This window comes from Dioscorea cayenensis, chromosome 9, assembly GCF_009730915.1.
Source record: "Dioscorea cayenensis subsp. rotundata cultivar TDr96_F1 chromosome 9, TDr96_F1_v2_PseudoChromosome.rev07_lg8_w22 25.fasta, whole genome shotgun sequence".
NCBI classification, from domain to species: Eukaryota; Viridiplantae; Streptophyta; class Magnoliopsida; order Dioscoreales; family Dioscoreaceae; genus Dioscorea; species Dioscorea cayenensis.
Genome location: NC_052479.1, coordinates 20,858,025 through 20,880,705, shown reverse-complemented (window position 1 = coordinate 20,880,705; position 22,681 = coordinate 20,858,025). Strand labels below are relative to the sequence as shown.

The window sequence follows — 22,681 nt, the reverse complement described above, 5'->3', positions numbered from 1 at the left end:
CGGCTCTCGTCTAAGAGTGAAAGTCATGTAAGCATTCAACATGCTGTTGGTTCTCAAAAGTTGAGAGATAGTTGGCGGATCTCTATCTCGGCCTCTGTCGTGTAGACCAAGGAAGATAGAGTTTGGGTACAAAATGTTGTGCGATAAACGTGGGTAGAATGAGAAGAGAAGTAGTGCGGACTTTAGCTTTTGCTGAAAAATCTTTCAATGGACAATTGAAGCACTCATTGGAACCAATTGACCTATCCTTCCCTTTCCAACCGATTCATGATGACCATAGCTCAATAGTTGGTTCGAGCCGGGGAATTAGTCTTATTAGCAGGGCATGCAACAATGATAGATGTGGAAGTTACTCTCTAAAGTCTTTCTTTCTGACATCATAAGTTGTGCTATTTCCGATCCCCATGATCGATATGTCCGGCTGGCGAGCTAATCAAGATATCCTGGATGGTAGCTACTCTTTAGGATTGATCTAGCCAGACCAGACTTTATAGTAATAGCCGATCATCAACTTGGAGGAGAAAAGAACCTCCTTTCCTCTGCTGCAATAGTTTGAAAGGAGGAAATCTCATCTATCGCATCCGGACGTAGTAGCTACACCTGACACGGCTACAGGCTACACCTGCCTATTGGATTCCATACCACTGCTCGGATTGGATTAGCTGATCCACCCGAATCGATTGATTTATTTTCTCAACCCGACATACCTCTCTTTTACCACTCGCCACCCTCCCATCTCTAGCTAGCTCATCTCTCAGACTGGATCCGGTCGTAGAGACTGATCGGTCACCAATATAAACTGCAAGGGATAGGACTAAATGGAATCCCGCCCCGCGGATCCTTAGATCCCCTTCAGGGATATGTTTGAATGGTCTTTCCCCACCTATTAATTAAATAAAGGGCAAAATTAGAAACAGAGTGCCGTATGAAGAAATTCAGTTCAGTAAAGTAAATTCTACGGCCACATCTACCCCGCAAATGAGAGGCATAGAGCTGCCAGTGAGAATCATATTTTCGGCGTACATTAGTAAGTATAGGATAGTGGGGCCCGACTTGTAAATGAAAAATTAGAAAGGACGAGTCTGCAGAAGACAAATCCAAGTTCCTCAAGGTAACTGGTGAATCGAATCGACGAAACCAGGCCCGCGAGGCCTGTTTGAGTCCATAGAGAGCCCTCTAAAAGTGGAAGACTTTGGATCTTGTGAATCAACAAAGCCCGGTGGCTGAGCTTACCTTAATCTGTCCCTCCCACCACTTTCTTTGTTCGATAAGCACAACGTTGGGCAGGCAATTTAGTCCAAAGTTTCAGTCGGGCGACTGCCATTCTTCTCCCTGCATGAGGGATCACCGAAGATGTCTCCTTGAAGTCGAGTCCCATACATATGTGGACGCAGTGCAGAAAAGAACTAACTCCCATGATTGGTCGGGTTCGCCAATGGGGAAGGAAGACGATTGACATCTTAGCACTCTTCCACCATTTCTTTAAAGTAAAGTACTTTCCATTTAGTCAATGTTCCAGTCGAGTCAAGGGGGTGGCTAGGTGATCCAATATTCCTTTCCCTATGATGCTTGGTATCCTTTGTTGGGGTTTCTCTATCCAGTGACTTCCCATCTCATCAACCCTTATTTCTTTCGTTGAATTTTTTTTTTAATATGAAATTCTACACAGGTTCGCTGATGGCCCTTCATTCTATATACACGAGCATTGGATCAGTCTCTGGGAGCGATGCTCGCGCAAAAGAATAATGAAGATCAAGAGGTTGCGTTAGACTATCTTAGCCAAATGATGGTCGGTGCTGAGCATCGATATCCTCCGGTTGAGAAAGAATGCTTTGCCCTCATGTTCGCCGTCCATAACTACTTGTTGGCGCATATGGTTTACCTACTCTAATCTCTCGGGTAAACCCGCTAATGATCTTAGTCGCTAAGGCAGGATCACTTAGCACGAGACTTGCCGAGTGGTCCATTCTATTGTCTATCACAATTTTACTTACATAAGGTGTATGTGCCACAAAAAGCTGTAGAAGGACAAGCACTAGCAGATTTCTTTGCCGCATATCCGTTCCGTATTCTAATCTGAATGATGATCTCCCGGATGAACCAGTCTTCCACATTTTGACTTTTCCCAAACATCCCCGTGATAGATGGGAAATGTACTTCGACGGTGCAACGCGTACCAATTCCAATGAGGAGTTGACTTCTGGGGTCAGTATTATTATGTTCATAACCCCATAAGGGCACATGATACAACACTCCTTCTCATTAACTGAGTCATGCTCCAACAACGTAGCCGAATATAAGGCGTTATGGGTATGGAGATGGCTCACGAAATCAAATCTGTCTATAGGGTTTTGACAGAATCCTCTTTCGATGTGAGACTCATCTCCTTTTGGTTTCGGGTTGATGAGGTCTTCATCCTGGTTCCCAATTTGATTCTATATAGTTATCTCTGTGAGAGAAACTGCTTTGTCTATGTGGTCTCGGCAAATTAATCATCATGGAGTTCGTTCCCTTGCTCCATTCTACCGCAATATGGATGAAGTCCTCCTTCCTCACGAGCCATCTTCACACCTTTTGTCTTTTCAACCCCTATCATAGTCTTTATTTCTTTCGAGAGGTTTGGCTTTGGGAAGTGGGAATATGAATTTGGGTTCCACCCACGGTTAAGAGTAGGAGTCGGCATATCAATCATCCTTTATTTTCTCATCGGTAGTTTATTTTTATCTTCCTTCCGTGGAAGTGATTGCAGGGCTTCAAATGAAGGTTCTTTATTTTTATTCAGTTGTTGAACTTCCTGGCTGCTTGTTTCACAGGAGTAAAGTTCGGTCTCCTATGAAGTCAGGGGGGTGTGGGTTGTGTCAATACATCCGAGAGAAGATGAGATCGCCAACCAAAAATCCCCCCGAGTTAACGGCGGACATAAGAGTGCCTAGAAAGTACGGGAAGAGGGAAAGGACCGCGCCCAAGAAAATAATAAACACTTCATACTTTTCGAGAGCTAGCCCTTTGAGTTGAAAGAACAGACTAAATCAATAGGAGAGGTCGTCAGGCACAAGGGGGGACAGAATCTATAACCTATAAATATGGCAAAAAAGAAGGCATAGAGGACCCGCACTTACTTAATGATAGGGAAGATATGATCATGAAGTAGGAAGCCTTATGTTTTGAAATCCTATATGTAAATCAAACCTTAACTTAAGAAGAATTAGACCATAAATCCTTGCTCCGAAGAGGGACAGGAGGAACAAAAGGGTCGAGCCTCGAAAGTGCGCTTGGAAGGCCCCAGGATTGATAACCCAGGAAAGCTTCCCCCTTATAACTTCAGTGTGCTTACCCCCCTATGCCAAACCAGATGAGAGCAAGGAGGTCAGAGCAGAGGAGCTTTCCGTGTAGCTCAACCAGGGCATCAGTAGCTAACTGGCTCGACTAAAAGGAAAAGGCCGGAAGGGAAACATAGGTAATGGATACGGCAGTTGGAGTAGAAAGGAAGCAGATCGGTGTGCGCCTAGGGGCTATCATGAACTTCAAAAGTTGCTCTATGGCCTGTCTTTCTAAGGCAAAATGAGAGTTTTTTGAGGACAAGAGACTTTTCTCTCTTCTCTCAGTTAAGAGTGCTCCAAAAAGAAAAGCCAATGAAATCTAAAGTTAAAGAGCCAACAGATTTGGAGTTAGGAGACCAGCGGTCGGTAGAAGAAGAGAGCTAACTTCATTGCAAAAGCTTGATTCGAACAGGGACCTGTTGGCTCGAAAGCCGGAACACCCCTTTCTCAATTGGCAACTTCGAGGTCAACAGAGTTGATTGTAAAAGCTCTTTCCCATCCTAAGCATGCATATCAGGCAGACATAGGTCTCAATTCCGCATGGTAATTACAAAAGTATGATTGAAGTGTGGTAAGGGGTCAGTCAACCAATAAGGGAAATTTCGAAAGGGTAGGGCTAAGCTCTCTTTACTCACTAATAAACCAGTCCATCCTAAGAGATCGACATCATACTTTGGACTGTGTCGAGCAAGGGCCGAAGGGATTTTTATTATATACGCCTATGAAGCATTCAGTTAGTGGAAATTAGGGTCACAAACAGGAGACCCTGAGTCCCGCCTAGATGTCAAAAATTCACTCCAGTGATGAGACCTGTAAGAATAAACTTCCAACATTTAAGCGGGGTATTTTGAAGCAAGGAACTCTTCCTTCGGGGACTGACCTTGATTGAAAAGGGTCCAATGCAATCAAAGCCTGTCTTTTTGGAAGTCGATCACTTCTATTCGTCCCTTCGCTAGCATGTCTTCATGTACATAGAATGAAGGGCCATCCGCGAACCTATGCAGAATTTCATATTAAAAAAAAATTTCAACGAAAGAAATAAGGGTTGATGTGATGGGAAGTCACTGGATAGAGAGACCCCAACAAAGGATTCTAAGCATGGTTGGGAAAGGAATGTTGGATCACCTAGCCACCCCCTTTACTCAACTGGAACATTGACTAAACAGAAAGTCTTTACTTTAAAGAAAGTATGGAAGAGTGCTAAGAAGTCATTCATCTTCCTTCCCCCTTGGCGAACCCAACCAATCGTGGGAGTTAGTTCCTTTCCGCACAGAGTCCACATATGTATAGGACTCGACTTCAAGGAGACGTCTTCGGTGACCACTCGTGCAGGGATAAGAAATGGCAGCCCCCGGACTGAAACTTTGCAGTGGATTGCCTGCCCAATGTTGTGCTTATCGAATAAAGAAAGTGGTGGGAGGGACAAATTAAGGTAAGCTCAGCCATCGGGCTTTGTTGATTCACAAGATCCAAAGTCTTCCACTTTTAGAGGGCTCTTTATGAACTAAAACAGGCATCACAAGATGTTATTTTTAACAAGTAGTTTTGTTGGTTGGTTAATTGGTCACTTTTTATTCATGAAATGGCTTGGATTTTTATTTATTATTCTGGATCCAGACAAAATAGATGAAACGGAAGAGATCCGACCAAATGGAAAGGAAAAAATAAAGGATGAATTCGACTTTCACTTTATAGAGACATGCTCGAAAGATAGCCTTGGTTACAATCTTATCTCCCTAATTGGCAATTGGGAAGACTTAAAGAAGATGAAAAAGAAAAGACGTAAGAGATCCGTCTTTTTTCTCAACAAACTTGATTGAACCGGATTACTTTCATTCACTCTATCCACAAATACATTTTCGTTTTTGTTAAAGCCTTTAAGTCCATATTCACTTGGTTTATTTTGGACACGATTTTCTCATTTCCATTGTGGAAGAGCTTTTTATCACCTTTCCTGAGCCTCTAACCTTACAACAACTACACTACCCAACAAGCCCAGCTGATAAAAGATCGAATTCTGTAGGGATGCAAGCACGAAATGCTGATCAAAGATCTTAAAGGAAGCCTAATCAAAGCGAACAAACAAGAAGATCTGACTAAGTTGATGATGGACCGGATCTCGAAAGGCGAGAGGCTTTCATAAAGACGTATGAGAAAGGGAGGGTCGAGAGAGGCTTATTGCACGATCCACCCACTAAGCTAATAAATACTGCATAAGAGAGTAGGAGGCCGGCTCCTACCCCAGAAAAAGGTGCAAACCCATGACGGAACATATGCTAAGGCCTTTGGTTGGTAAAGAGAGAAGTCAATGGAGAACTTCAAAGTACTTTGATTTGTTCGTACCATAAACTAATTCCCTAATCACGTACTTCTTAAAGTAAGGATAAGACAAATAAAAGAAAGATTTTTTATATTTTTATAAGAATATATGTATAGCACTTGTACGTCCCAGCAGCATGGCAATGCGGAGGTGCCGTAGATGGCGTTCTAAGACACCCAGGAAATGGTCCATTTCCCACCTTCCTTTTTTCTCGAGCATATCGAGAGGTTGGTGTAGTACAAGAATGAGAAAGCCGTAGCGCGCCCCTACCTATAAACCTATACGAAGTATGCTACACTCATCATGTTTTTTTGTTGTCAATGAAATTCTTAATATCTTTCTTGCATCATAGGTAAGGCAAAGCGCTTTCTTTTAAAGAAGCATCTAGTTCCACCTTTCTTTTGTTAGTTAACCCCCCTTTTTCTAAGAAGGATTTTAGTAATTCGGGATCTATACTACTTGGAATGGCTCTCTCATATTGAGAAATTTTGTCTAATGGCATTCGATCAAAGAATCCCTTGACAGCTGCATAAATCACTATAATTTGTTTTTCAGTTGGAAGTGGTGAATATTGTGGTTGTTTGGCCACTTCTGTCAGCCTTGCACCTCTATTGAGTAATGCCTGAGTCACAGCATCAAGGTCTAACCCAAATTAAGTGAAGGCGGGCACTTCGCGATATTGTGCCAATTCTAGTTTTGAACTACCGCGGACTTGTTTCATAGCTCTCAACTAGCGGCAGACCCAATGCGACTGACAGATAAGCCAACGTTAATAACTGGTCTAATTCCACGATAAAAGAGCTCTATTTCTGAACAGATTTTTCCATCTGTAATAGGTGACAAGATCCCCTTGGGTATATCCCGCAAGTGCACAGGTTTGTCGAAGTAATAATCCCGGGTGAGCGGGTATCGAATCCACAGGGAGTAGGGAGTAAAGACACTTAATTTGATTCTTAGTTATGTGGAATATCAACAATGATAAGTGTGATAATGATTCAATTCTTAACAATTAAAAGCAATAAGTAAGAGAGAAAAAGTAAGGAGGAGGTAAGGTAATCGATAAAGATGGGGTACTCGGATGATGCTTCACCTAGGATAATCGCTTCAAGTGCAAGAACTCTCTATTATGCTTCCCAATAAATGCAATGGTGAGTCATGGAAATCCTTACATACATAGTCCCAAATCTAAGGTCAACTATGCCTAACTCTATTCATGTCCCGGAGAAGAGATTAAATAACCTCTCAACCTCGCACTCGAACAACGTTGCAATGAGCTCTAGGGATTCCAGCTGTTAAATCTCTTCCTAATTATAGACCTAACCCTTTGGTCCAGGCGGAAGGTTCCTAACCACAATTATGCCCTAGATACTAAGATCCCTTCAACATTTCACTCTGTTGCACGAGTAACTAAACCCCAGGGGAGATTCATCCCTTAGACCATTCACGCTATTATGGCCGCAAAGAACTCGAGGAATGGAGGTAGAATCTATCACGTCGGACGAGAAAGGGGACGCTCCTGTACCTCTTGACTCACCCTCTCAACCCTCTCCAACCTAGCTTTGTCTAACGCTCGTGGTGTGTCACTCACTCACAAGGTTACCAACAAGAACTCTTAACCCTAGTGTCACTCTAGGTGAAATATTCATACAATCAAGCATTCAAGGTTAGAACTCATAATAAACATCAATTTAATGAAAGCATAATAAAGAAGTTCAATGAAACGAATACATCCTAGGGTTCACAATCACCCAAGTACCCACTAGGCGTTTAGCTCTCCATGGAGCTAAGTACAATCAAAGAAATCGAATGTAAAAGCAATGAATCCATAAAGAAACCCCCTCAATGGTCGTGTCGATGGTCTTGTGGAGTGTCCTCTAATCGTCGCAAGGGATCCTTTGTCTGGCCTAGCATACACCTCGACGGATCGATGCTGACGAAAGCTCTCCCAATAACCTTCTTCCAAACGATGTGCTATGTCGGAGCGGTAGAACCTCTCCAAAAACCTAGCCAATACCCCTGAAAACCCTAGCCAAAGCCCTCTCTCAAGTTGGGGAAAAGATGGAGAAAAGAATACCAAAATCGGGGTTGAATAGGCTTTAAATATGGCTGGAATCGGGTGACTCCACGGGCGAGGACAGTACACGCGCCCGTGCGGAATTTCCACAAGCCCGCGTGGATTCTCTGTTTCTCTAATTTCTTGGCCGGCTGTGAACAGTGCTGCTACAGTGTTGCCGCAGTGCTCTGCTACATACTTCGACCTGAATAACTTCCCAATTCCATATTTTCATCGGGGTAACGCAAAGGGGCACAAGTTCACGTCGTGAATCACTTGCTTCTTCAATGATATATATGTTGGTGGAGCTCTCGTTCTTATGTGCATAAATCGGAATGCTCGAGTGTGACTGCCTTTGTGCCCCTCCAAATGGATGTGCTCACTCGAATGCCAGGAGGTTGGCACACACTCTAGCATCTCACACCTGACCTATGTCTTCGCGTTTGAACCTTAGTGAGATTTCCTCCAAAATTGGTGCATTATGGTCCACATTGGCCTATTTACTTCATACTCGGCCTCACAACCCTACCTGCATAAAAGTAACATAAAAACACACATATTAGTGTAAAAACCTGATAAAAGTAATGCTCAACATAAGGAATGAACACTTCGCATTTATATCGCACAAGAACTTATCAAACTCCCCTACACTTAAGCTTTTGCTTGTCCTCAAGCAAACATTAAAACATTCTATGCATCAATGAAGAAAATATTAAAAGTGCTTGGCCGTAGGTTCACCGAGGCATACAAAGAAAATATTCTAGCTAAAAATAAATGCTCTAGCTAAAAACTTGAATAAAAAAGGACAACAAACCCGAATTTCGTGTATGTGTGTGAACTTACTCAAAACAACCCAAACTATACTCCTCAAAGTTCTAAGTACAAGGGACTTATTTATCTACAAAAGTGACAAAAATTTTAAAAGATGGTAGTAGCTTCACACATCCACTAAGGTAGCCCTTTCCAAAGCGGCCGCTAAGGTGGCTTTCACACTTTCGAGATGGTAGCTCTTTCTACCGGAGTGGTAGCTTTCACTCATCCTATGAGATAGCTCTTTCTCTCATTAAGGCATAACGAGTATCTGACTTGTGAGAGTAGCTTCATACTTCATAGATGGTAGCTCTTTCCACCCAACAAATACAAATAAACAATAAAGCTATTTTGTTCCTTCTTTTCATTTTCATATTTTTTTTAAATTTAGCAAAAGAAGTAAACCTAACTAGTCCCTTTAACATCGAACATGAGTTTCCAATAGAGTTCAGAGAGTGAGTAGTGCACTAAGTGTAAATCGGGCAAAAATTCCTAAAAATTCAAGCAAGAACTAGAGCATGAAAACATTCAATGTTAACAATTCTCCTAGACTTAAGAATACAATCATTGCAACTAAGGTGAACCGCCATTGGCTATGTGAGCATATATTAATCAAGAACAATAGAAAAGATGTGCGCATTATGAAACTCCCCCCCACACTTAAGTTGTACATTGTCCTCAATGTACACATGCAAGCTCACTCAAAATATATCATTCAAAAATAGATGTGGGTGAAGCAATCAAAACAATACTCCCCTGACTCCTAGTGTTGCGTTTGATGAAGCTAATTCATTGGGAGTAGTGTTCGAACGGGTTGTGAAGCTCACACAGCCAAGTGCCGAAGCACCTTGGTCGTGCCCATGACTAAGTCTCAATTCCCAAGATGACAAGACCATCTGCACGCATAAACGAGGAGGTTCAGTGGAGCTTAAGAAAAACAAAAATAACTCGAGTGTACAAAAGATGAAGCAATGAATACAACTCGGTAAATGCAACATAACATAAACTCAGAAGGAAAAATCCTTTATGAGTGAACAAGTGTAAAAACAAGAAAATAGAATAAAGTAAAATGCACGCAAGGAAATAAAAAGTCAAGTGTCAGAGTCGCTCTCGGGCTCCATTGTTGCTGCTGCTACTGCTACTGCTGAGGTGGCATATAGTGGGTTCTCCGGTGCTGGGGTCGAGGATGGAGGTGCTGGAGGAACTGAGGATCTGGGTCTCAGGAGATCTCGAAGGAAGTCGAATCGGGCCATAAGATCCGTGGTCTTGAGTGACTCATGCAGCCCGGAGCTCCGCTATCTCAGTCCGAATCTCTCTAACATCAGTCTCTAGCTTCTTAATATGGTCATAGGCTCGAGTACCCGGTGCTACAAAAGATGGAGGAGTCTGCTGGACACCCCCCACAGTATCTCCTTCACTCTTGGTGGTCTCAGCGGTTTCTGTAGTAAGAATATAAACCCCTAGCCCAAACCTCCGTACCAACCCCATCATCCTGATCGTATCGAACGCAAGAGGAGTGGGCACAGCTGTCCTCTCAGCACCATGTAGAGCGTCGCCCAAACCCATTCCCAGAATTAGTCTGGTGATATAAGGGCAAGCAAATAGTAGACCCACTCTCGTCGAATGACCCTGGTACTACAAAACATCTGCTAGAATGCACCCTAAGTGAAGTGGTACATTGCGGGCCATGGAGTATAAGAAAAGCAAATCCAGCCTGGTCAAAGCGGCTGTGTTATCTGCTCGACCTATCACGAACCTGCTGATGACTGCGTGTGCGTATCTGTAACTGAACCGGGATAAACTAGAGGCCTTCAATAATACCGGTTCATACTCCCCACGTTCACACAAAATCATGTACGTATGATATGGAGTGACTGACACTGAAAAGTCTACTGGTAGTTGGCCATACTCCACGGTACTTGTATAAGCGACATCGTACATGCCCGTCCTAATCGAAAACTCAATGACGCTCATGGAGAATGGATGTCCGAATGCCCGAAACTGTATCGCCTTTGTAGTGTCAACTCTCCCATGCAGCAATCGAAACTCAAAGGATGCTAAAACCTCTAGCGTCAGTGCGCGGTAAGCTGGCTCACTAATCGTTAGCAACCTCCTCCAGCTTCCCATTTCCAGCATCTCATCAATTTCATTAATTACCTCGTCACCCTGCTGAATATCTCGAAGCACTTGTACATCCGCGAAGCAAGTCTGAGCAAACCCAAGTGCTGAAAGTCTCTCAAAGCGAGCCTGATGCTCGGGGTTCGAGAATTCCACATGTATCGGCTCGGGTGAGGTGAGTCTGAGGCACTTCACTTTGTTCTTCTTTGCACGAGGTGCCATATCTGTAGTGCAAAAGAAGAAAATAATCAAAAATTTCATAAGCAATATACTGCAAAATTCCACACGGGCCTGTGGAAATTACCCACGCCCGTGTGGATCTACAGAGCGTGAAACTCCCGCACGGGTGCACAACAAATCTTAACAATTCAATTTAAACCACTTCTAAATGCTTACTGCACATCCATCATGCATGAAAATTCGCATTTAAAAGTATTCAATCCGTGAAAAACCATAATTGGCGAAGAAAAGAGGTTAAAAACGTTACCGAAGAGATGAATATGAAAACTTCTAAAATTCAGTAAGATTTGCGAAGAAAATTCCTCCAAACAGCGATGAAAGATCGGAAAGATGATCAGCAACCGTTTTCCGGTGACTGGAGATGAAGAATGAGATGGATCACAAGGTTTTTAAGGAGAAAATCGTGTCTCTTGGAATTCTGTGTATCCCCATGGGCGTGTGGAAATTACCCACGCCCGTGTGCCTCACTTCGAGGCGCCACGGGGCGTACACGTCCCGATGCTTTCTCGGAAAAATGCACCTTTGACTCGACTGCTCTCGGATGGGCGTCGAAGTACCCACGCCCGACCCACGAGGGCGGATGCATGCCACATGGTTTCCCTGGACATCCGAGAAAAATATCAAGTCTTACACACGCCCGTGCGAAAATTCCCAACGGGCGTGGACATTTACATGCTCAACTCACAGGGGCAGCAGCATACCCCTCTGTTTTCTCGAGATGGAGGGAACATCCTGCAGAGATTTGAACGGGCGTGCGGAAATTACCGACGCCCGTGTGTGGTTCACAAGGTTGCCCACAGGGGTGAGTCCACGCCCCTGTGTGTTCTCGGGAAAATCTGCCTAACTCTGCAGGAGTTCACACGGCCGTGCGGAAATTACCCACGGGCATGCGCCAGTTGCATGGTCGTTCACAGGGGCAGCCGCACGTCCCTGTGCCTTCTCTAGATGAGCTCGCAGTATACACCCACGGGCGCGTGGAAATTCCACACGCCCATGTGTTTTCTCTGGATGACTTAGAAAAACTTGCAGGCTCTGCAGAACTATTCTGAACATGTTTACACACTCATAGCCTGCCATATTATGCAAAATTTACCAGATAAAAATACGAAATAGAACTCAAATGACCAAACTTCGCCAATTCTCAAGAAAACACACAATGAATTCTTTTAAAGACCCACAACGAAATCGCAGCACAAGCACTTAAAAATTGAAACACCAACACTTAACAGTTTATTCATGAAAACAAACTAAACTAAAAGGTGAGAGAACAGTAAACACTTGGGTTGCCTCCCAAGAAGGGCTTGTTTAACGTTACTAAGCTTGACGTATCTTTCTTACCTCATGGGGATTCATAAATGAAGGTTGCCCTCTTACCCATGGCTTGAAAGCATGATGAGCAAAGTCTCTTGAGGGTAGAGGGTGTACTCTCGGGCTTCGGACCACCTAGCAATGGTTCGTCCAACTTCCTTAGCTCATGTATGTCTCCAACAATCTTTGAGCGTTTTTGGTGGCGTCTTCGAGCCCTCTTCATTTTCCGGAGCACCGTCTTCAAGATCCCCATGGTAGATGTTTCTTCTCCAGTCGAACCAAGCATCATTACTTCTTCATTGCTCTCCTCTTGATCGAACAAACCTTCATATGGATCCGGGTTGAACATTTCTTGCACATATTCATCAACAAGCTCATCAGTAGTGTCTAGAAAGTATAAAGTGCCGTCGAAATCAAGAGAATGCCGCATGGCTTCAGCAAGACGGTATGTGAGCTTGTCATCTCCAACTCTCAATGTGAGCTCTCCGCCGTCCATGTCAATCAATGCTTTGGAAGTCCGCAAGAACGGTCTCCCAAGTATCAAGGATACATCCGCATCCTCATCGACATCTAGCACTACAAAGTCAACCGGAAAAATGTACTTGTCTACCTTGACAAGCACGTCTTCAATGATGCCTCTCAGATGTCGTACCATTCGGTCCGCCAATTGTAAAGTCATCCGAGTAGGCCTAGGCTCTCCTAAGCCTAGCTTTTGGAAGAAAGTATATGTCATGATGTTGATAGTTGCCCTTGAATCCACCAACGCCATTTCCTCACCTAAGTTGCCGATGTTACGCGGAATGATGAAGCTTCCCGGGTCTTTCTTATTGTTCGGCATGTTCTTTTGCAATACCGCCAAGCATGAAGCATCTAGCACCACTGAAGCACTCTCCTCCAATTTTCTCTTGTTGGTCAATATGTCTTTCAAGAACTTCGCGTACTTACGCATTTGAACCAATGCCTTTACAAAAGGAATATTGATGTGGAGTTTCTTGAACAGACTCAGGAACTTCTTATATTGTTCATCCCCTTGGTCATTCTTCAATCTAGAGGGGTAAGGGATTCTTGGCTTGACTGGTGGGGGTGCCACCTCTTTCTCTTTATTTACTGCCTCCTCAACCTCTACAACCTCGGGTGCGTATTCTTTCTGCTTTTCACTCAGAAGCCTCCCTTTAACCTCACGACCACTTCTTAAAGTGATCACATTCACATGTTCTCTAGGATTGGTTTCCGTGTTGCTTGGTAAACTTCCATGTGGCCTTTCGGAGAGAGACTTCGCAATTTGCCCCACCTGATTTTCAAGGTTGTGCAAGGAGACAGTGTGATTGCGAATGTAGCCTCGACTGATTCAAACCTTGTATTTTCCAATTGAACAAATCTAGCCAAGTGCTTCTCCAAATCCGTCATTCGGGTTTCCAAGCCTGAAATTCTGTTTTCCACTTGAGAGGCTTGTTGTTGTTGTTGGAAACCCAATGGCCCATGGTCTTCTGTGGTCCTTGATTACTCCATAAAAAATGGGATGATTCTTCCAACCTAAATTGTAGTTGTTGTTGTATGGATTCCCTTGAGGTCTCATGCCATTACCTACAAAGTCAATGTTCTCAACTGAAGAAACATCACCAATGACGATTGGGCAATCGGAGGGAGCATGTCCTCCACCACAACCGGTGCAATTGGTCACGTCCGCAACTCTATTCGAAGCTATAAGATCTAGCTTCTTACTCAAACTCTCCACTTGAGCCACCAATGAAGTTACATCATCAATTTCATGGAGACCGGTCACCTTTTTCTTCTCCCTAGCGTTCCACTGGTAGCTATTTAACCCCATTTCCTCAATCAAGTGAAGAGCCTCATCGGGGGTCTTGCTATCTAAGGTACCTCCTGCCGCCGCATCCAAGAGTTGCCTTGTACTCGGGTTCAAACCATTGTAGAAGGTTTGAACAATCATCCACTCCGGGAATCCGTGTTGCGGACACTTTTGCAGGAATTCCTTGAACTCTTCCCATGTCTCGAATAGAGACTCCAATTCCAACTGCACAAAGGATGAGATCTCATTCCTAAGCTTTGCTAATTTTTCGGGAGGGAAATAACGGGCTAGAAAAGCTTCTACCATCTCCTCCCATGTAGTGATTGATGCTCTAGATAATGAGTATAGCCACTACTTTGCTCTCCCCTTTAATGAAAATGGGAAGGCTCTCAATTTGATGGCATCATCCGTCACACCATTTATCTTCAGCATGTCGCACACCTCGAGGAAGCTCTCTATGTGACTGTTTGGATCCTCATCGGCCAAACCGTTGAATTGTGCGAACTGCTACAACATATGGATGAATGCCGGCTTTAGCTCGAAGTTATGAGCTGTAATTGGGGGACGCACAATACTCGATTGTGTCCCCAACAATGAAGGTCTGGTATAATCAGATAGTGTTCGTTGTTGCTCATTTTGTTCTGCCATGTTTTCAGAACCTTCTACTTCCAAAACAGCTATATTATGCTGTTCTTGCACAGGTTCTTTCCCTTTTCTTCTAAGTGTACGTTCAAGCTCAGGGTCTCCTTCAATCAATATTGATGGATTCCTTCGGGTCATAACCTAGAGCTGCACCAAAAAGAAAGAAAAAGAGAATCAGAACGATGATAGAATAAGAAGATATGAATTAGAATGTGTGGTGAAATAGCTAAGGAAACAAAGTGGTCTAAACGCCTAGCTCTCATGCAACGGCGCCAAAAACTTGACAAGAACCACTTGCGTATATCCTGCAAGTGCACGGGTTTGTTGTAGTAATAATCCCGGGTGAGCGCGTATCGAATCCATAGGGAGTAGGTAGTAAATACACTTAATTCGATTCTTAGCTATGTGGAATATCAACAATGATAAGTGTGACAATGATTCAATTCTCAACAATTAAAAGCAACAAGTAAGAGAGCAAAAGTAAGGAAGAGGTAAGGCAATCAATAAAGATGGGGTTCTCGAATGATGCTTCACCTAGGATAATCACTTCAAGTGCAAGAACTCTCTATTATGCTTGCTAATAAATGCAATGGTGGGTCATGAAAATCCTTACATACATAGTCCCAAATCTAAGGTCAACTATGCCTAACTCTATTCATGTTCCAGAGGAGAGATTAAATAACCTCTCAACCTCGCACTCGAATAAAGTTGCAATGAACTCTAGGGATTCCAGGTGATAAATCTCTTCCTAATTATAGACCCAACCCTTTGGTCCAGGCGGAAGATCCCTAACCAAAATTAAGCCCTAGATACTAAGATCTCCTCAATGCTTCACTCCGTTGCACGCGCAACTAAGCCCCAGCGGAGATTCATCCCTTAGATAATTCACTCTATTATGGCCATAAAGAACTCGAGGAACGGAGGTAGAATCTATCACGTCAGAGGGGAAAGGGGACGCTCCTGTACCTCTCGACTCACCCTCTCAACCCTCTCCAACCTAGCTTTGTATAACGCTCATGGTGTGTCACTCACTCACAAGGTTACCAACAAGAACTCTCAACCCTAGTGTCACTCTAGGAGAAATGGTCATACAATCAAGCATTCAAGGTTGGAACTCACAATAAACATCAATTTATTGAAAGCATAATAAAGAAGATCAATGAAACGAATACATCCTAGGGTTCACAATCACCCAAGTACCCACTAGGGGTTTTGCTCTCCATGGAGCTAAGTACAATCAAAGAAATCGAATATAAAAGCAATGAATCCAGAAAGAAACCCCCTTGATGGTCGTGTCGATGGTCTTGTGGAGAGTCCTCTACTCGTCGTAAGGAATCCTTTGTCCGGCCTAGGATACACCATGCCGGATCTATGCCGACGAAAGCTCTCCCATTAACCTTCTTCCAAATGACGCGCGATGTCGGAGCTATAGAACCTCTCCAAAAACCTAGCCAATACCCCTCAAAACCCTAGCCGAAGCCATCTCTCAAGTTGGGGAAAAGATGGAGAAAAGAATACCAAAATCGGGGCTGAATCGGCTTTAAATAGGGCTGGAATCGGGCGACTCCACGGGCGTGGACGGTACACACGCCCGTGTGGAATTTCCACATGGCCATGGATAATTTCCACACGCCCGTGTGGATTCTCTGTTTCTCTGATTTCTCAGCCGACTGTCAACAGTGCTGCTACAGTACTCTGCTACTTACTTCGACCTGAATAACTTCCCAATTCCATATTTTCAACGGGGTAACGGAAACGGGCACACGTTTACATCGTGAATCACTTGCTTCTTCAATGATATATATGTTGGTGGAGCTCTCGTTCTTATGTGCATAAATCGAAATGCTCGAGTGTGACTGCCTTTGTGCCCCTCCAAATGGATGTGCTCACTCAAATGCTAGGAGGTTGGCACACACTCTAGCATCTCACACTTGACCTATGTCTTCGCGTTTGAACCTTAATGAGATTTCCTCCAAAATAGGTGCATTATGATCCACATTGGCCTATTTCCTTCATACTCGGCCTACCTGCATAAAAGTAACATAAAAACACACATATTAGTGTAAAAACCTGAGAAAAGTAATGCTCAACATAAGGAATGAACACTTCGCATTCATATCGCACAAGCACTTATCAATAGGGACCACATTGGTGGGAATATAGGCTGATACGTCTCTAGCTTGTGTTTCAATGACGGGTAACGCAGTCGAGCTACCTGTACCTATCTGGTCCGATTGTTTAGTGGCTCTTTCTAAGAGACGGGAATGTAAATAGAAAACATCCCCTAGGAAAGCCTTACGGCCTGGTGGTCGGCATAACAATAATGACATTTGTCGATATGCCACCTCCTATTTACTAAGATCATCATATATTATTAATGCGTGCATTTCATTATCGCGGAAATATTGCCCCATGGCACACCCAGAATATGGGGCCAGAAATTGAAGAGGAGCAGGATCCGAAGTGGTAGCTACTACAAAGATGGAATATTCCAAAGCATTCGCTTCTGGAAGAATTTGAACTAATTGTGCCACAGTCGAGCATTTCTGTCCAATCGCTACATAGACACAATACAATGTCTCACTCTGAGAGGTGCCCCTTGAGTTCATTTGCTTTTGGTTTAATATAGTATCGATAGCTATAGCTGTTTTTCCAGTTTGTCTGTCCCCGATTATAAGTTCTCGTTGACCACAGCCTATAGGAACCAGGCTATCCACTACTTTTAAGCCTGTTTGCATAGGTTCATGCACAGATTTACGTTCAATAATCCTTGGGGCTTTTACTTCGACACGTCTTCGTTCGTGATCGCTTAGAGCCTCTCTTACACCAATAGGTACTCCCAACGCATCGACCACACGGCCTAACATTGCCTTTCCCGCAGGAACATCAACAATAGATCCAGTGCATTTGACAAGATCTCCTTCTTTAATAGCGGTATCACTACCAAAGACAACAATACCTACATTCTCATTCTCAAGATTCATGGCTATTCCTTTCACACCGCTGGCAAATTCCACCATTTTTCCATCTTGAATCTCATTCAATCCATAAACACGTGCAATCCCATCTCCAACTGAGACCACTCGACTGATCTCATCCACTTGAAAATTCGTGTAAATGTTGGTCATTCTACTTTCTAATAGAGTCGTGAGTTCCGCAGCTCTGGGAGATAATTCCATACTTGAACAAAGAAAGACGATGATAGAGTCAAGGGAGAAATCCTCTTTACTAATTTACTAAATATAATACTAATTAATTTCAGAGGCGAGTAAGTGGGCTCTTTTCATATGTTAAGCATATAGCTAAGGCTCTTTAAAAATTTGAAGAATAGCGCTTTCTTTCTATCTATTTATGATAAAACGAGACCACCAACGCCACCTTGGCAACTCTGAAAAGTGCATTAAGGCTAGCGGAACTAAAGGGCCCTTAGACAAAGGACCCAAGACTTCATTACTCGATTTAGACTCTTCCTCTGGGGAAGTGCTCACATCAACTAGAATTTGGATGGAGCTTCCTGATGGTTTAGAGCGTTTGCAAACCAGAAAGGGGAAAAATCCATTCTCCGAAGTAGTGAAGTGAGCTAGAACAATAAGATAATAGGTCTCATCGGCTAAGCCAGCTATCAGTCAATGAGTGGGAATCAATCAAGAAAGAGAGAAGGTCTAGTGTTCCCAGTAAAGTACTCTATTTCTTTGCCTCAAAATGGGCTTCCAAAGTTCTTGCCTTCTTTTGTTCTACACTAGTTTTGTTGAGTGGATCGGGTAGAAGGTCTAATGGATGAATACTACAAGAAGAGGGAAGAGCTATCATGCTGTAGTGGATAAACTCAGTTTGTAGGGACTGAAGTGCTTGAGGCTCGAATGTGGCTCAGTCGATTGTCTGGATGATGTAGGACTCCTGTGTTCTTGAGGAAAGCTCTTCAAGTTTCTAGTTCTTCTACTCTTGGGATAAGTGCTCTTAGCTTCTGATATTTAGTTTACGCCTTCTTTCCTTAGTCCGAAGAATTCCAAGGCTTTGCTTGACTCGCATTCATTCTCTATAGAGTACTCTTTTTGAGCTTTGAATCTCTTGCTTGAACTTTTCGAATGAAAAAAACAAAGAAAAAGCAAAGGAGAAGAAGAACAAGGACAACCTTTCCAAAAGCAGTAGCAAAGGGTCGTGAGACCCGAAGAAAGAAAGCTTAAGTCGAGTAAGTACCCTTGGTGGGTATGTACTTTACTGGCGATACCAAAGCTTTGGTGGAGAACTCGGCAGGCCGATGATGCTCGGGCTGGTCGGACTACCTTCGGCTCGTGGGATGAGTTTCTGAAGGTGTTGCGGGATTGCCCGAAGAGGAAAAAGCTGGCTGCATTGGTCACTGAGGGGCGACAGTGACTCGGAGCCGGATCAATCCTCTTCAATTGTTGGGGACTCGACGGGCGGTGAAAGGTATCCCTTCTCATTCTCTTCTTTATGTGCCACTGACCTTGAATGGCAGGGAAGCCCAGTCCATGGTGGACACTGGAGCCACTCATAATTTCATTCGAGAGCAACCATTGCACGGTTTGGGTTGAGCGTTGGCGCGCACACCAGCCGTGTCAAGGCAATCAACTCCCAGGCCCAGGCGGTAGCAGGCAGAGTGCCTTGAGAATGAAGGCATTGTTATCTCGGCATAATTATTGGCCCGATATGGGCGAGGACATTGAAGCTTATGTGAAGTTGTGCCAGCAAGACAAGTCTGAGAGAAGACGCGAAGCTGGTCTTCTTCAGCCCTTTGCCTGTCCCGGAAAGGGCCTTGGCAATCCCGGCAAGCAGACCGAGAGGATCAATGGTTTGCTGTAGGAGTATCTCCGTCACTATGTTCTGCTTCGCAGAGGAACTGGTTAAGTTAACTTGATGTGGACCAGTTCTCGTATGGGTAGCCCCAGTTGTCATCATCACGTAAGGGGGTCGTGGAAGGGTTCGAATCTCACCGCCAAGAGAGGAAGAAAGAAGAGGTGCTTTCAAAAGCTTCTCGCAGGATGAAATAAAGAAGTATGCTGACCAAGGGAGGAGGCCCTTGGAGTTCAAGGTTAGTGACAGGGGTTTTGGCTGAAGCTAACTCCTCAAGTCAAGTTTGGAAGAAGTTTTCACCGTCGGGATGTGGACAAGGGGCTTGATCACTCGTCAAATTGAGTATGGATTCTCGTATTCTTAAAAGCACTGCACTATTTTTCTTTCTGAATGAACACTGCTCTATTGTTCTTTCTTCATTCTTCAGACTGCGCACATTTCTTTCTTAGAACTTCTTTCTTTAATAATATTGTATATTATACTGACTTAAGAGAACTATCTCTTCAAATCATCCTACTCTACTCAAATCCTTTTACACCGATGTATCTTTCATACTATCCAGAAATTCAGACGCATGGGCTACGTTTGTTTACCAAGCAAAAGCAGACAACAGGGGGTAGTTGCTTGGAAAGCCTGCGTCAGCTAAAGAGAAAAAAAGAAATAGAAGATGAGGAATAGAGAATACCAACCAAGAGAACAAAAGCGTAGAAAGTTTCATAGCACATCACAGAAACAAAGAAGAGGGGGCAGAGACAGACAGGCCAAGAACATTGCTATAAATGTAACCAAAAGCAGTCCAAATTCTATAACAGATTTTTACCGGGACGGATCAAACTGTGATTGAATATCTTTCATTGACTTATTCGGTCGGCCAATTGTCGGAATGTGTACGAGATACCATAAGGGCCCAATATCTCAATAGCACCCTTGTCTAAAGCTTTGAATGAGGCTGAATATCCAAAATGTAGGAATGATCTGACTAGAAAGTCATTCAAAACTTTATCGAAGAACCAGCATTTATTGAAGAAGCAATAGAGTCGATTACAAAAAGTACTAGTTTGAATGGCTCATAGGAATTGATCCGCTACGGGATTTACATTATACGCTAGAGAAGCACCTGAAGTACTAAACAGAATAGGTATTAGTTTTGTAATGGTTAGAGCAGCAAACTCGGATTTAGCAGGAATCTGATTTTTTGGTAGTACGAAGATGGAATTGGCCCAAAAATTGGATAGGGGTAAAGACTCTACCGGGCGCTGGTGGCTTACTCAAGTGCCCTCGAACCGCGTGAAATGGTCGCCTATTACATGGCTCACAAACTCTGCCTGGGGTAGGGTACCTATTCTCTTATTCATCGGCGGTACGATGCACACACGACCTCGGTTTGCTGCGTGGACTTCCTATGCTATCCATTTCCTACAGAGTGCAATGGAACCCAGCTCAGCTCTGCTGAGCCAAAAGGAAAGAACTACCAGAGGCAGATTGTAGACTATAGCTAAGAGGCTTTCGTCATCCGTAAAGGACCTAATCGAAGATCGTGCTCCGAAATGCACTGATAGTTTTGTTTTAACACTTGACCTTACCCCTTCTATTGAGTCATGTCTATTCTAGGTGGAATCAGCAAGATTGAACCGAGGCCCACCTGACCACCTTAAGGGGAACAACCAGACCAACAAGTAGGCTTTCTTTCCGAAGTTTCCTCCCGGGGCACTGAAATCATTAAATTCATAGGGGCGTCCCAGGCAGTGGTCCAATGAGAAAGAAAGATAGGAGGGCAGGATTCGTTGTGGTCGGGTAACTCCCTTCTGGGAAAAAAAGAAGGGAGTCACTTGAGCTACAGGAAGGGAAGGAAGTCGTGGGCTATGCCGTAGGTCACTTTTCCCGAAGGTTGGTTTTTCACTCTCTTGCCCATCATCGTACCCAGCCCAGCTATCGACTCAGCCCTATCTATTCATATCTTTTCTTTTCTATGAATATTTTTTTTATCTCTCTTATTCATAGATCTTAAAACAGGATCAATAGAAATTTCTCAACTCAATATGGATCTATCTATTGTAAAATATATAGATCTCCATCGAAATATCTATCTATATATATATAAATATGGAAGAACCTTCGAAGCCTGTCCCTGATATTGTTCTCCGACAATGTCCCCTGGGCGAAAGGGGCCGCCATTCTCCTTCTTTCCTCAATCGTTCCAATCATTTATCCATTTCATTCCCCTTTATGGTCTCCCGGTTGGTTTGTTTCCTAGCCATAGGAGTGAAACTTTCATTCCACTTTAGAGTTAGAGAAGAGGTCTGTCTCATATGCCAGAAAAGAAAGCCAGTAGGTTAGGAGAAAGGTGTTTCGAGCAATAAGTGTTGCTTTTTCTGTATTAGTGAATGGTTAAGCGATAGATATCAGTATTCAATAAATCTTCCTTTCCTGTATCAGTCCTCCACCCTGAACCTAGCGATAAAGTGCTTGAAGATCCCTGCACATTCGCCTAACTAGCGAAGATTCACTCTCCTAGCACCACTACCCACGAATAATATCACCTGTCAGAACAGAAGCGAAGAGAAGAACAGACGGGCTCGGGCCTAAACCTAGGAAAGTGGGTAGAGGGACTAAAAATGAGAAGGAATCAATCAAATGCCTAGAAAAAAATTACGTAACCTAAAGAAAGGAACTGATAATCATGCCTTGATCCCAGAAAGTTTGACTTGACTTAACCAATCGTGGGAATAATTAATATTTTACTAGAGCCGGGTAGCCAAGCATTGAAAGTACTTCCTCTCGTATTTATCCTGTTGGAATGGCTAACTCCTCATAAACTTACCTATACGGTCAAAGTGCTTTGAATAGCGCTATTTCATGAAGTCAGACAAGAAGTCAACCTTCGCCATCAACCTAAACGAACAAGCCTTGATTCAAATACCAAGATAGATGGTACCCCTTGTCGTTATTGTCAAAATAAGAATTATGAAACTCGAAACTCACTCAACGCTCGCCTAACAATGCCCTTCAAACAATCCGCACCTTTTTTATAGGTCACAGCCTGGAAGTCTTTATTCCTATTCCATCCATTATTATAGCGAATCCTCATTTCTAACCACTCTGACTCTCAGGAGCGAGCCTAGCTCCCAGATTCTTTTGCATTAATGGACGACTTCGAATTAGCCTACCTACATGAGAACGGGCATGATTCATACACCCTTCGGTGATGGAAGGCGGTCGAAGTTAGGGTTCTGCTTGATGTTCTGGCCACC

At 43.6% G+C, this 22,681-nt stretch overlaps 1 non-coding gene and 1 pseudogene across 1 annotated transcript; one reads left to right on the top strand and one right to left on the bottom strand.

The window, feature by feature from the left end:
* Window positions 1-5,986: 5,986 nt before the first annotated feature.
* Window positions 5,987-17,834, bottom strand: LOC120269312 (annotated as a pseudogene).
* LOC120269604 lies at window positions 14,128-14,234 on the top strand. Its single transcript, XR_005539251.1, has one exon. It is a non-coding gene; the product is annotated as a small nucleolar RNA R71 (small nucleolar RNA).
* Window positions 17,835-22,681: the final 4,847 nt, after the last annotated feature.